This window comes from Mustela erminea, chromosome 10, assembly GCF_009829155.1.
Source record: "Mustela erminea isolate mMusErm1 chromosome 10, mMusErm1.Pri, whole genome shotgun sequence".
Taxonomy (NCBI): Eukaryota; Metazoa; Chordata; class Mammalia; order Carnivora; family Mustelidae; genus Mustela; species Mustela erminea.
The window spans coordinates 26,492,889-26,506,535 of NC_045623.1; the positions used below are offsets into that span (position 1 = coordinate 26,492,889).

Genomic DNA, 13,647 nt, shown 5'->3' on the forward strand with positions numbered 1-13,647 from the left:
AGACCAACCCTCTCGGGCTGTCAGTGTTTTCCGTTTTCCTATTTTAACGTTTGTGTATAGTGGCAGGCGACAGATGGTGTAGATCAGATCGATTTGATTGCATTAGATGATTTTTTTTTTTCCCTTTCCCCACTCCTTTCTGGAAGCTCGCATCAGCTGAAGGCTATCGCCTGGGACTCCTTGGAAGCGTGAGCAAGCCGCCACCACGCGAAGGCACTGGGGCACAGCCAGCGCGAGGCACCGAGGTCCCTTCCCAGGGCTTGTTAACACTGTAACCCGGCACTCGGAGGGAAGCAGCTCCCACTGCCCAGAGCCTACCTCACCGCTCATCAGATGACTCTGGCTTCTACACACGGTTGGAGTCCCGCTTGAAACCTGGATTTAGAGGGTAAGCACTTCAATCGAGATGGATTTGTGACAGTTACTTTGCTATACCGCAAGACAAATCTCAGCAAACGTAAAGGATGTAGGATGTGTGAAAGAGGGAGACTATGTTTACATCGATAAATGTGTTTCTTTTTGTCTGAGAAGGAGAGTATTATTCAGTAAGGATGTGTATAGTGTTTTTCCATTGATTGTAAGAGTCGACTACCATCCTCCTCCCGATTTTTTCCCTCTCCTTGGTGTTTCCCCCTTTCTACTTGAGAGGGAAGGAGAGAGGAAGAGGGAGGGAGGCAAGGGGGAGGGGGAGAGAGAGAAGCATTTCTGCTTTGGCTTAATTGGCTTATTTCCTCAAACCGATTGCTTTGTCGCGTTTCTTTATGTATATTTGGTTGCAAATTACCAAGCGTTTAACTGGGATGGGTGTTGGAGTGTGGGGGACAGGGTGGGAAAGTAGTGGGGACTGGCAGTCAGTGGCGGTGGCCTTGGGAGATCAAAAGGTGCTAAAAACCCCTGCCCGCAAAACACACCTCTGGTTATTGGGGAGCTAGAGAAATGTAGATTCTAATAAACATGGCTTGCAGGAGTCGATGAACAAAGGTACTTAATGCGGACCTAAGCCCCCGTTGCTATTGCTCCGCTAGCGGTATCTAAATATTCAAAAGCAAAGTGTAAGTTGATCAACAAACGCCCTGATGGTATTGGGCTTTTTCCCTTTTCTGTTTTTGTGTGGAGGGTGGAGAAGGGAGGAGGGTGGATGGGTGGGGGAAATCCGACAGCTTAAGGAGGTTTGAATTGAATATGCACCCAGCGGCAGTGGTCTCGTAGGAAATGGTGTTCTCGTAAGTCAGGCTGCCCCGCTGAAGCACGAGAGAGCTTTGGTTAGAGCTCAGAGCGTCAGTTCTGCTGCGAGTGCTGCCGGCAGTCGGCCCGGGCTGAGCTGTCCACTCGTCCAGGTGCTGAAGCTGGTGAAACACTTGGGTAGGTAGAGAAAGGGCTGGCAGTGGTTACTTGGATAAAAAGAAAACGTATCAACTACGTTGTTCTAGTTTCTTAAAGCGTGTGAATCTGTGGGTCAGTGTGTGCATGTATTTTATTTCAATTGTAAGGAAGCAAAACTAAAGGAGATTACTCAGGAAGCACTGAAAATCTGTGCGGGTATTTATGCTGTGATTATGATATGCCATGTATTGCTGTGTATGTATGTACTATGTGTGTGTGTGTGTGTGTGTGTGTGTGTGTGTGTGTGTGTGGTGTATATATGTTTTAGTAATCCTTTTTAATTCAAAAGGAATGCTCCATTTAGTAAATCAAAATCTACCTGGATAATATGTTTTCCTTTTAACGTTAGTTGAGATTTAAATGGAAGAGTTCAGGAGCAAATGTACACTTTGCTCATAGACTATTGCATTACTTTCCCTAAGGGCTTTTGTTTCTAGGAGTTCAAGCTGAAGAGAACCTGTCAGCTTTCTCTCTCTCTCTCTCTCTCTCTCTCTCTCTGTGTGTGTGTGTGTGTGTGCGTGTGTTTGGTTGTAGCACCCCCAGAGAAAAGCTACACTTTATAGCTATGTTAGATAATGACAGAAAATAGTGCTTATTTATTTGTTTAATTGGCATCTGTCTTTTTGTGAAAGGTGTACTTAAGAGTCATCTGAAAATACCATAAAATAGGCTATTAACTGGGCAATACTGCTTTTTTGAGTTATTTTAAGCATCAGGTATTATATATAAAACAACTGATCATAAAACCTAGAATTCATGTTGATTTTTCTATTTGTAATGTGTTAGGAAAATGATGAGTTGGTGTGTCTGGAGAAGTAATATATTTAAAGAAAAAAATATAAGAGCAAGCACGAACTAAGTGCCTTAAATTGCAACCAGGTCAGTTAGATATGAGTTGTGGTAGTGGGAGAGATTCTGTTATATAATTACTCCTTGATGAAGAGCTATTTGCACTTACATAATTTAAGGAATCATAATGTCTATTGCCATGTTTCCATATCCCCTCCCTATTTCACTCACATGGATGTTCTTCCATATATTTGAGAGTAAAGGGAAAAGCAAATAGAGAACTTTCTAATGGAGCTACAACATGTCTTGGGTAGTGACGTTGCACTTGTTCATTTTATTTAGTGAACAATAAACCCTTATTATCAGAATATTCACTGCAGGATCTTAAGACAAAGCTTTTCCAGTAAGAGCCATATTGATCATCAAAGAATCTCTCTCTGAAAGCCAAAATTACAGTCACTTTACAAATGAGTTTTTATTTTTTTTGTGTTTTTTTTTTCCCTTAAACAATTTTTATGAAGACAGAGCTTCAAAGGCTTTCCTATAGAGGTGTTCACAACAACTGCACAGCAATGCATTTATATTATATATTAAAAAGGTGGGCTATGGAATTACACATTGTGGTACTACAAAACGATGCCTACCTAAATCATATAAACTCTACCAGCTTGTCAACTCAGTGAGTTCTGATACTATGGAAAATGAGTTTAATTATTTCGTGCTTTGAAGCTTTTTTTTTTTTTTTTACTTTAAAAATCATTATGTTGTATAGCTGTAAGGCCTTCAAGGGAGAGATGCCTATTTTTGTAGATCTATAAGTATTTGATTTCAAGTAGTAAATTGAATGAGTGTTTATTTTCTGTGATCTTGGGCTTGAGAAAATGCATTTCCAAAACACACTGCTGAAAATTTCACCCATGCATGACCCTATCTTTATCTGAGCCTCACTTCTTCTTAAAGCCGTCTAGGCAAATACATTTGTAATATTTGTGTGCTTAACTATGCATGTCTCTTACAGGGCTCTCTTGCTGCCATGACACTCAATCAAAGCACCTAGAGTGGGCTGGCCGAGACCAGAGCGGGTACCAAGCAGAACAAGTACAGAGGAAGGCACTGAGAGAGCACCAGGTAAACTAAAGGTTACTTGTCACGCCCACCCTATGCCCAAAGAGCCTTCCCACATCCTCCTTCCTCACTGGGAAGAGAGCACTCTTCTCCTTCTGTGTTAAGTGCTTGGTTTTGTGATTTGTCTTTCAGAACTGGAAATAAAGCAGCCATTTGGATTTGGGCAGGAAGCAGCAGAGCACAGCTTTGGATCCTTCTTTAGGGAAATCGAGTTATGGATTTATGGTCCCGGTCAAGCTCAGCCCAGCCCCAGCCAGGGGCGGGCTCAGCAGCAAGAGTTCTGGTGGCGGCGGCGGCAGAAGCAGCGGCAGCAGTAGCAGCGGCAGCAGCAGCTTGGTCCTCTGACTCTCTTCGGTGACGGGTATTCTTGGGTGGATAATACGGATTACGTTGTTATTGCTTAAGAATACGCGTAGTCGAGGAGAGTACCAGCGGCAGGCGGGCAGCGGCCGCCCCTTCCAGCCCACCAGCTGGCCTCTAAACGCCTGTGGTTGCCAAGGTAGCACTTTTTTGATCTTTTCCTTTCCTCGTTGTTTTCGCTCTGGGTCGCGTGTTCCTTGATTAGAAGGCACACCCCACCAGAAAGGCTCTGCGCGCCCTGCCTCTGGTGACTGGGGCTGTAGAATGGGTCCGCGCCGGGGCGCGGGGGTCGAGGAGGAGGGGAGGGGCGGGGAAAGGATGGGGGTCTGCTCAGCGGAGCCTGCGCGGAGTTTCGGCGTCCCCGGCCTGCTCGCTTCCTCTCTTCGCCGGGGTGTGGCTTGGGGGAGAGACGGGGACTGAGCGAGTCTCTAAAGTTGAGAATGACTGAAAGGCCTTGAGCAGTTTGGCAGCGTCGCGAGTGAGGAGCAGGAGCTCGGCAGAGGGTCGCTAGGGGCTGCCTCCGCAGAAAGGGCGTGTCCGTGGGCGAAGGTGCCCCCGCAAGCTGCGGAAGCTCGTGACTTCGCGAATCCCGGCCCGGGGCGGTGCCGGAGCCCCACCCCCCGGCGGTGCCACTGCGCAGCTAGACGTGGCGGCCGGGGCTGGGAAGGGGGCGGGGGACAGGGGCCTGGGTCCCCGCGGAACTTCCAGATTGGTAGTGTGTGGCGGGTCTCCTCAGGGACCCATACTTTCTTTTCGGATTCTCCGCGAAGGGGTGGAGAAACAGAATGGAAACCGGATTGGTTGCGGTGTGGCACAGAACTGGAACCTTCCTGAAAGTGGTTGGGGCAGGCAGTGACTGTTCAGTCGTCCAGTTTCTTTAGGACACTTCTTCAGCGCTGTCTTCCCTGCCTCTGCTTTTAGGACGAGTCTCAAACACCAACAAACCCAAGGCATGTTCCCCCTCTCAGATCTGCTGCGAAGGGACGAGAGGAAGAGCGAGCCTTTCCCTTTTTCTACTTGCAGTTTTGTTTGTTTGTTTCAAATATTAATGGACGATAAAACCATACGGAATTGTCCCCTCCTAGTGAAGAACAAGCAACCACCCACGATCCCCTCGAGCACACCCAGACACTCCTGTGGACAGCCGGATGTAGCAGGAGTTGATATGTCCAAGATGGAGCTTGGAGAGATGATCCACCATAAAAGAGGAGGAAGGTCAAGAAGGCTGGAGCGCTCAGCTCTTGCCGGCGGCGGACCACGCAGCTCTGCAACTCTCCTTTTCCTCTTGCAAGGCGCCAGGGCCCGCCCGGTAGTGGCGCTTCAAAGGTGGGAGGAGAAAATGCTGGGGACAAGAATGCACAGACGACCAGAAGGTTCCAGTAGGGTCAGCAAGAACCTGCTGGGACTCTAAAACCAGGTTTCCTCCCTGCGTGGTGCCTCGGTTGTGCACAGGCTGCGAAGACTGAATTCCTGAGAAGTGGAAGCTGCGGGAGAAAACAAACACACAAAAACAACAAAATGGGAAGCCTGCGACAATCTCCCTCGCGGCGTTCCCAGACCAGCTCTAAGCTGAGCTATGCCCCAGACACCTCTTCTCTTTGGAGGACGCCTTTCCCGGGAGCGAAGTACTTGTACTACCCGCACTGAGATCTTGCTCCACAGGGGCAGCTCTGAACCCTGGAGAGCGAGGTGCCTCGAAGGAGGCAGGCGCGCTCTCATGCTTTCCCATCTAGAGCTTTGCTTTTCTTCCAGTACTTTGGATTCCTAGTGAGGGGTGCACTACGCCACTCCTCTCCTGTCCCTATTTCCACTACACCGGGTCTGATCCCTCAGTTACTCTCAGGGTGTCTACACTCACAGCTTTTGCGCTCAGGGAGGGTTGTTTGCAAGGAAAATGCGTGGGGACCTTCCGAGAAGCTCCCAGGGCAAGTCCCTTTTAAGAATGAGTTGAAGTAGAAGAGAAAAGCACAAATGATACCTCTGCACTCGACATTCTACAACTAGCAAGAGAATATGTAACTATGGTTCTTTCCTTCATTGTTCCTTGATTACCCTCTTTCTCTAGGGATCCACCAGTTGGTCATTAAGGGCTTGTTATGTATTTAACAAAATTCAATATGTCTGCTGGTGGCATTGTTTTATTGGGAAAGTAGGAAAGTAGAGAGAGCTACATAATCTAGTAACTAGGTGATCTTTGGAAAGTTGGCCTCATGCTGCTGGTTGACTAAATAAGTGTGTAAGGTTTGAAAGGAAGAAAGGGAGCTGGGGGCCGAGTGATAGAGTTTGCCAGAAAGGAAAAGTAATACTCTGGCATTCGTTGAGAGATTTGAGGAAGAACTTTTTAAAATAAACGATTTTATTCAGTTCTTGGACACTGGCACTTTAATTTATGATTGCAATTGCTTCATAAATGAATAATAATTGTTAGAGTGGAATAATTGTAAATCCGAGTGATGAAATCTAAATGGTCAACAAAAAGTATTTGATTTTCTTGGTTCAGGTGGTTTAAATATTTATCTCATTGCTTTCTTTCCTTTGCAGAATTATTTTCGTATAAAAGTTTCCATTAGGTGTCAGTCTGACTGAGCTGGTTCCTATTTAAATTGAAAAAGAAAAAAAAAAAAAGACAACAACAGCTCTGTGTGTGTGTGTGTGTGTGTGTGTGTGTGTGTGTGTGGTGTTTTTTGTTTTGTATTTAACTAGATTGGGCCTTTTTAGACAAGGGGGTAGAGAGAACCCCAAACTTTATTCAATTGAAATTGCTGTAGTTGTTTTATTATAGACAACCTGTTTTCCTCAGAAAATAGAATTTTAAATTATATTACTACTAGCCGGTTATTGTTTTTGCCCTGTCAGTATTCATAGACAGGATTAAAGAAGTACGAAATGATTGAGTGTTTTTCATACTAGATCCAGGTGATTTTAAGGAATTAAAATTATTGCATTTTTTCATTTAATGTCCAAATACAAGACGGCTATGCAACCTTTTTCTAAAATTTGGTTTGCTTTACAAAAGGGACAGAATTTCTACCTGAGAAAAGGATATAGATACAGCTTAGACTATTGTTTGACAGTAACACTTAGGGCTTCTTGGGGGGGGGGGGGGTAGAAAACTTATGAAAATTCCCTTTGTGACTACTATTTTTTCCTTAGTTAAGTCTACATAAGTACTCACATTTTATGAACACTGTTTAATGACTTATAGATGGAAGATTTTAGGGTTCCCATTGAGATTTGTATGTCTATGAATACTCACATTTATACTGTGATATTCATTAGTAGGTGTAAGAAACATCATCTTGGTTGATGGTTTACTACTGACTCTCAGGTAAGGAGTTTGATGGAAACTGCGTTTTGCAAAGATTTTACTGATTTTATTCTTTGTGTCTGTGAATTGTGTTCTTGTATTTTTGCTTGAATAGAACTCCAGGGAGTGGTGATATTCATGATTAGAGATCCGCTGAGGATCATGACAGCCTCTATGTAAATATAAAAACTATATATATATTAGACAGATGATTCTGACCAAGGTCATTTTCAAAGAGATAATCATGTTCTGGAGCCAGGATTTTTCCCCCAAGTCCACTGCTTGTTTTAGGATGATGTGGTTCTTGTTGTCACAACAGGGCCAATCTAGAACCAGCACAGACCTGTCAATGAATGTCCAGATAAAGGAGAGCAATGATGAAATAGCATTTCAATGGACAGAAAATTCTATAACCCATATAATCATTTTTTTCTTCTTATATTGCACATCAGTAATGGTAAATTTTCAAATATAAAAATAGACTTTTGTGTGTGTGTAGGTGGAGGTGCTGAATATATTGAGGAATATTTTGTGTTTTTATGTAGGACATAGGAGAAGGCCTAAGAAAACAGAAGACAGTGTAAGGCCATCACAGTTTTTCATCAACTTTTTAATACTGTACAGTTTTAGCTATCATGATACCATAGGAATGACAGAATGATGATCTTACAATGTTAGAGAGTAGAGTTATCTACATATTTGACTGACTATTTGAAAGTAAATCTATTTTGGCAATAAACATTTTTAATTAAAAAACATTAATGTCAGAATACTTCAAAACTTTTATTATTGCAGTTAGCTGTTACATTATCAGTAGTTATGTATCTATAAAGTAAATGCTAAATAGGTTTTAAACAAAAAGTTTTATAGTGTAATTTTTCTAAAAGATATTTTGAGATTTTTCCCTTGACACCAATATTTAAATGACTTACAGTTCTTAAATTTCAATCTACAAAATACTCTGTGTGAATGTATAAGCTTTTTAACTGAGAAGACATTGTAACTCATCCAAAAAACTACCAGCTAAAAAATATATTCTGAGTTCTAAGTTTCTTGAAACATGTTTAGTACCTGGTGATTAGCTGAGTTTGGTGAGTGCAACTTAAGAACAGAACATTGTATCTCTAATATTTGTATTGTTGTCCAGATTACAACTATGTGACTACTTAAATCTTTTGAGGGCTAAATTCTATTATATTCTAGTTAATAATGAGAGCTAAGTAAGACAATCTGATCTTCAAAATCAACAGAAAGTATTTTATTAGCTCTGTAAGTACGAAGACAATAATTTTCACTTTCTGTGTTTGTGGAAATACCCTTTAAGGCTCAGTGATATGCCACACTATCTGCAAATTTACATACATGCCACCTAAAACTAGAACCAAAAGTTAAAATAAAGCAAAACAACATGGGATAACTATAAATTTTAAAACTTTCAAATAATGATTTTAAATAAGGCTTACCATATTTATTAGCTTCAATACCAAATCTCAATTAAATTTCAAACTGTAAACACACATAATGCTGTAATCTATATACTAATACTGTGTTCTTGCTTAAAATACAGTTTATATCATAATACACTTTTTTGTTGACAAATTATATTACAATAGTGGCATGATTGCCGAACTTGAAAATAGTGTCTATTTTAAAACTTGAATAAAATATATGCTCTAAGAGACACAGTTTCTAAAAAAATATTTTTGTAACAATAATACAATTTAATGGGTAAATTGATACTCATGCAATTTTTAAAAATTTTTGTTTAATACATAAAACTAATTGTTTGAGGTCTTTTTTTTTTTTTTTTAAGATTTTATTTATTTATTTGACAGACAGAGATCACAAGCAGGCGGAGAGGCAGGCAGAGAGAGAGAGGGAAGCAGGCTCCTTGCTGAGCAGAGAGTCTGATGCAGGCAGGGCTCCATCCCAGGACCCTGGGATCATGACCTGAGCCGAAGGCAGAGGCTTTAACCCACTGAGCCAGCCAGGCGCCCCTTGAGGTCTGTTTTTATCTTTGTGAACAAAATGTGGCCAATTTCATGGATTGGTTCAAACAGGTCCCAAGATAAACTAAAGTTACTTATTTCAGATTTCAAGATAGTTTCTGTATATTTACCAAACGTTACATTCGTTTTTGGACTCTAAGAAGAATGAATGAATGAATGAATGAATGAATGTTGTAACTGAGGTCCTATCAGAAGCATGCATGCAAAAATTTTTTCCTTTATAACAGCAATGTATTAGGGTAAGACAAGCATTCTGGATTGTTTTATGCATAACCATAGGGGAATTAAATTTAAGAATGGTTACTTTATGGGTCCAGTTTCATGCACAATTTGTTTTCATAACTTTTGTTTTTTTTTAAACAGGCTATGGAAGTGTTTATAAAGACAAAGCAAATTAGAGAATTGAGGCAGTTATGGAAAAACCTCAAATCTCATTTTTCCCTCAATTATAGGATACTTAAGGTAAAAAGGACTTTGGGATAAAAGCTAGAAAATATGATTTTGAGTACAGGTTCAGTTGTGAACTATGACAACAGACTAATCATAGAGCTTGCCTGGCCCTCAGTGTCTCATCACAGCAAGGAGGGCTAGGTTTATATTCTCTCAAAGCCCTTCCACCTCCTATGGACTCCATTTCAAAGGAAGCCGTTCTGAGGGTGGGAAGGGGCTGAATTCTTCTCTTTATTTTATATACAGATGATGTGCAAATCAATACCACAACTAAGCAAGCAGCTTTAAAAAAGACAAAATCTCTCAAATGCATTCACCAACATATTTGTCTTGATATCAAACAGGAAATTGGTCTTTAAGATTTTTACTTAACTTTTTAACACATGAAATACATGGAAATATCTTTGCCACTTCTTCATCATTCGGTTTTCATTTGAAGTTTTAGTAGGAAGGAAAACCCCCAAAGAATGAGTTATAGATTCATCCTAGTGTGTTATTGTAGGAATATATGTATGTCTCCATATGTGTAAGACATCTGAGGCTCCCCAAACTAGAGATCAACCTCAGAAACTTTTCAGCCTAAAGAGACCAAATCACAAATAACTCTTTCCAAGTCAAAGTATATAATTGTAGTTGGTGAAGAATAAACACTGGGACTTTAAAAATATTTTAGTCTGTGTGCAAATGTTCATGCTTGTAAATTTAATTACAATTGTTAAAGAAGTGGAAAATTACTATTTTTTTCATTTTTCTGAAAAAAGAAGAGGGACTGGTTTCTGTCTAGGATATTTAATTCAGAAACAGCATAGTAGTGGTATAGCCTTTTAAAATACCTGATCCAGTGTCTGGCACAGGAGAGGTGTTCAAAAATATTTATTAATTTAGTAAAAGCAATTTTATTCTTTCAGGACATCTTTATACAGAATTTTACATCCTCCTCCCCCCAACCTTGGTTAATGTACTTTTAAAAGTAGCTATTACATAAAATGGCTGAAATGCATACATTTTAAGTTTAATTTAATATTGATATAAATTATAATTCTCAAATTTGTGTACGGATAGTGCAGTTATTCTTTGTTCATATAGAAAACTTACTTTCTCTGACTTTCAGATATAACTCCTAAATAGTTGAAGAACCTGTGAGAACATTTTAGTAGTATTTTTTTTTGGAACTGTAAGTAACTGTTTAATCTGGAATTGTTTTATTCCATGTGAATTCTGATGTAAATATGTTACCTGATATATTTTATTTACTATTATATGTATAAATACATATGAATTATATGTATAAGTATATATAATTCACAAATTTTTAAACAAATAATTGAAATTCACTTTATCAGTATAATTATAATGATTGATATATTTTCAATGATAAGGACTGTACAATATTTTTTCCAATTGTTATTAGCAAAGCAAATTTAAGTTACAAGCAAAATTAAATTATAGTTTTATTTGAAAGGTGTGACTGTCCTGTTCCAAGTATAGTATATACAAGTTGACCTTTTAACCACAAAATAATATTCCCGTTCTCTAAAAATTAAAATAACATGGTCTGTCAGCTATAACTTTATTCAGATAATTTACATAATGTTTCATGCACAGTTTAAGATGAATATGACACATTATGGCCATTTAGGACTTTGAGAATAGGTTCAGTACAAATTCTATAAAGTTTTCAAAAGCATTTGATTTGAAATAGATTTCTGGTGGTGGGAATGTGAAGTTTGGAAACCATTTACTTATATTTTTATTAAAATGTCTCCTATTCCTTTCTGTTGCTGGATGTGGTTGTCCAAAACAACTTTGGGAGTGTTTAATACTAGCTATTAGGACAGGTCAAAATAGGAGGATTCTTTACCCTGAAGAAAAGAGGTTTTTGTTAGTTTTGGCTGCTATATTAAAAATCAGGGTTGATGCTAAATTTCTGAGACAGTTTCACATTTAGATCTGACAATTTGTGCAGATAACAATTGACTTTGACAAGAGACAAGGGACAATGATAGCAAGTAACAATATTAAGGATGTGGGCTGTGGAGAGGATTGTGCAGTTTTGGTGATGTGTTAAAGAAACAATAATGAAATTATTGGTGGCTATTTTACTGGCAGATCTAGTAGCTTGCGATAGGAAGTTGACAATTATTGACTTTATGTAGTGTATTTCTATAGTAGGAATTCTTTCATAGTATTCAAAAGTCCTTGGTTTTTTTTTCTTTTTCTTTCTTTTCTTTTCTTCTTCTTTTTTTTTACATATCAAAAGTCATGCTCCGGTATAGAGCTATGAATCAATCAAAATAGAAATAGTGTCCGTGTAAAATAGGCCTAATTTATAGGTAGAACATTGAAAAAGGCATGGAATCTGGATGTTTCACGTCAAAGAAAAGATCATCAGTCTTGAAAAGACAAACTTATGGAAAATTAAGCCTAAGGGACACATAGCTTAAAAGAGAGAGCCTTTTGATCCATTTTTCTATGGAAAAAAGATATGTGTTATATTTGAGACTGTGCTTTAGAAATAAAGTCACCTCAGGGAATTTATTTAAGACTGTATTAGCACTATTTCTCTGACTATAAAATACAGAGTTCAGTTTTTCCTACTCACTGCAATTGATTAAGATTTTAGGGATGAGGGCTGTTTGTTAATTAGTTGTGGTAAAGATACAGAAGAGATGGACATGCCTGTTCATCTCTGGATTGGCCTGTGTCTCCAAAGGCACAGCATTTCCACTTGATCATTTCTTTTTTCTTTTCTTTTCTTTTCATTTGTTTTCTTTTGATAGAATTATTTTCCAGTCTATCATTCACATAGAATACAAAATTTCATGAGTCTTAGATAAGCCCATAGTAAATTCCGATGATATTTATTTGTTATGTTAATTTACTATCTCAGACTCAGTTATTTGGTGTATGGTCCTACATCCATGTTTTATACATGGTATTTTCACAATACAGAGAAGCTAAGTAACTTCCCTATGGATACCCAAATATTTGGAACCCATTTTCTGAGTCCGCTTTGGAAGTTTTCTTTCTAATACATCACACTAAGACTTCAATATTGAGGTTTTTTTGCAACTCTACTCTTCCTGGTATCTGGCAATAATTCTCTTATTCCTCTTACTAGTCAGTGATTCATCTGATTTAACCTTTTTCAAGCTTAAATATTATATATACAGATGTGAACATGCCAATAGATTCCAAAGGTGTATAGTGTGCTTATTCATTTTTTTTTCAAAATCTAGGAAGATTTCGTAGGCCAAATTAATATTAGTGTAGAAACAAATAGCAGTCATAATTACAGGAATAAGTTGATATTTTACCCAAGTTGCAAATATTTTTGTAAAACAAAGGAAATTTTTATCTCAATTAAACCAACTCAATTTAGTAAGCTTCCAAATGAAAGTACTGGCACTGAGAATGACATGACAAGTATTTGTCATGTAGTATATTCGATGGAAAATTAAAAATAAGGTTAGCAAGTGCTGACCCAGTGATGTTCTCACATCAAAGAACATAAATCACATATTAATATACACATAAATTATATTTACTCTTTTATTCCATTTTCAAATATTCAAAAACTGTCTTATTGAATAAAGAAAGACAGATTGACTGTTGGCTCAGAGAAAAATCAAAACAAGATTCTCAATTTCACTAAACCCTAGTCCACTGCTGGTGTGCTATTTATGCAAATAGCATGGTGGTCCTCCATGGCCACATCTGGGTTAAGTATAGTGTTAACCATTTAGGAGGCTGAGAGAGTGATTTTTTGCAGTGGTCACCTAACCTATCAATCAAAGAAACATACCTCTTATACATGAAGGGCTACTGCTCCCCAATCAGACCCTATCACGGCATAAGAATTCACTTGAAAAAATGGTGTAAGTAACTTTCATCATTTTAAAATTCACCAAGATAGAAAGTTATCTCTTATCCCCATCAAGAGTTTTCCTTTTTTTATTAACTATAAACTATAACCATAAAGTAGTTACATCCACTATTTTTCTCAATTTTTAAGAGCAAAATGTAGATATAACTGTAAGGTGGACAGAAATAGGAGAGGGAGGAGTGGGAAAGAGAGGGAGAGAGAGAGAGAGAGAGAGAAAGGAATCTTCTGTTCTACTTTGTTGCTGAATTGAAGGTAATATCGTGGCAAAACTGACTCTGAGAAGCAATACTTAAAATAATCAACATTTAGTCCAAGGAAAGATGTTTTAAGGATTCATA

General features: G+C 38.8%; 1 long non-coding RNA gene across 1 annotated transcript in view; it reads left to right on the forward strand.

The window, feature by feature from the left end:
• LOC116567575 overlaps positions 1-13,647 on the forward strand; it is an 89,045-nt gene continuing 75,398 nt past the window's right edge. The window contains exons 1-3 of the long non-coding RNA XR_004276261.1: positions 1-388; positions 3,191-3,300; positions 3,430-3,796. This is a non-coding gene — a long non-coding RNA (uncharacterized LOC116567575). The remainder of the gene's footprint in view (positions 389-3,190; positions 3,301-3,429; positions 3,797-13,647) is intronic.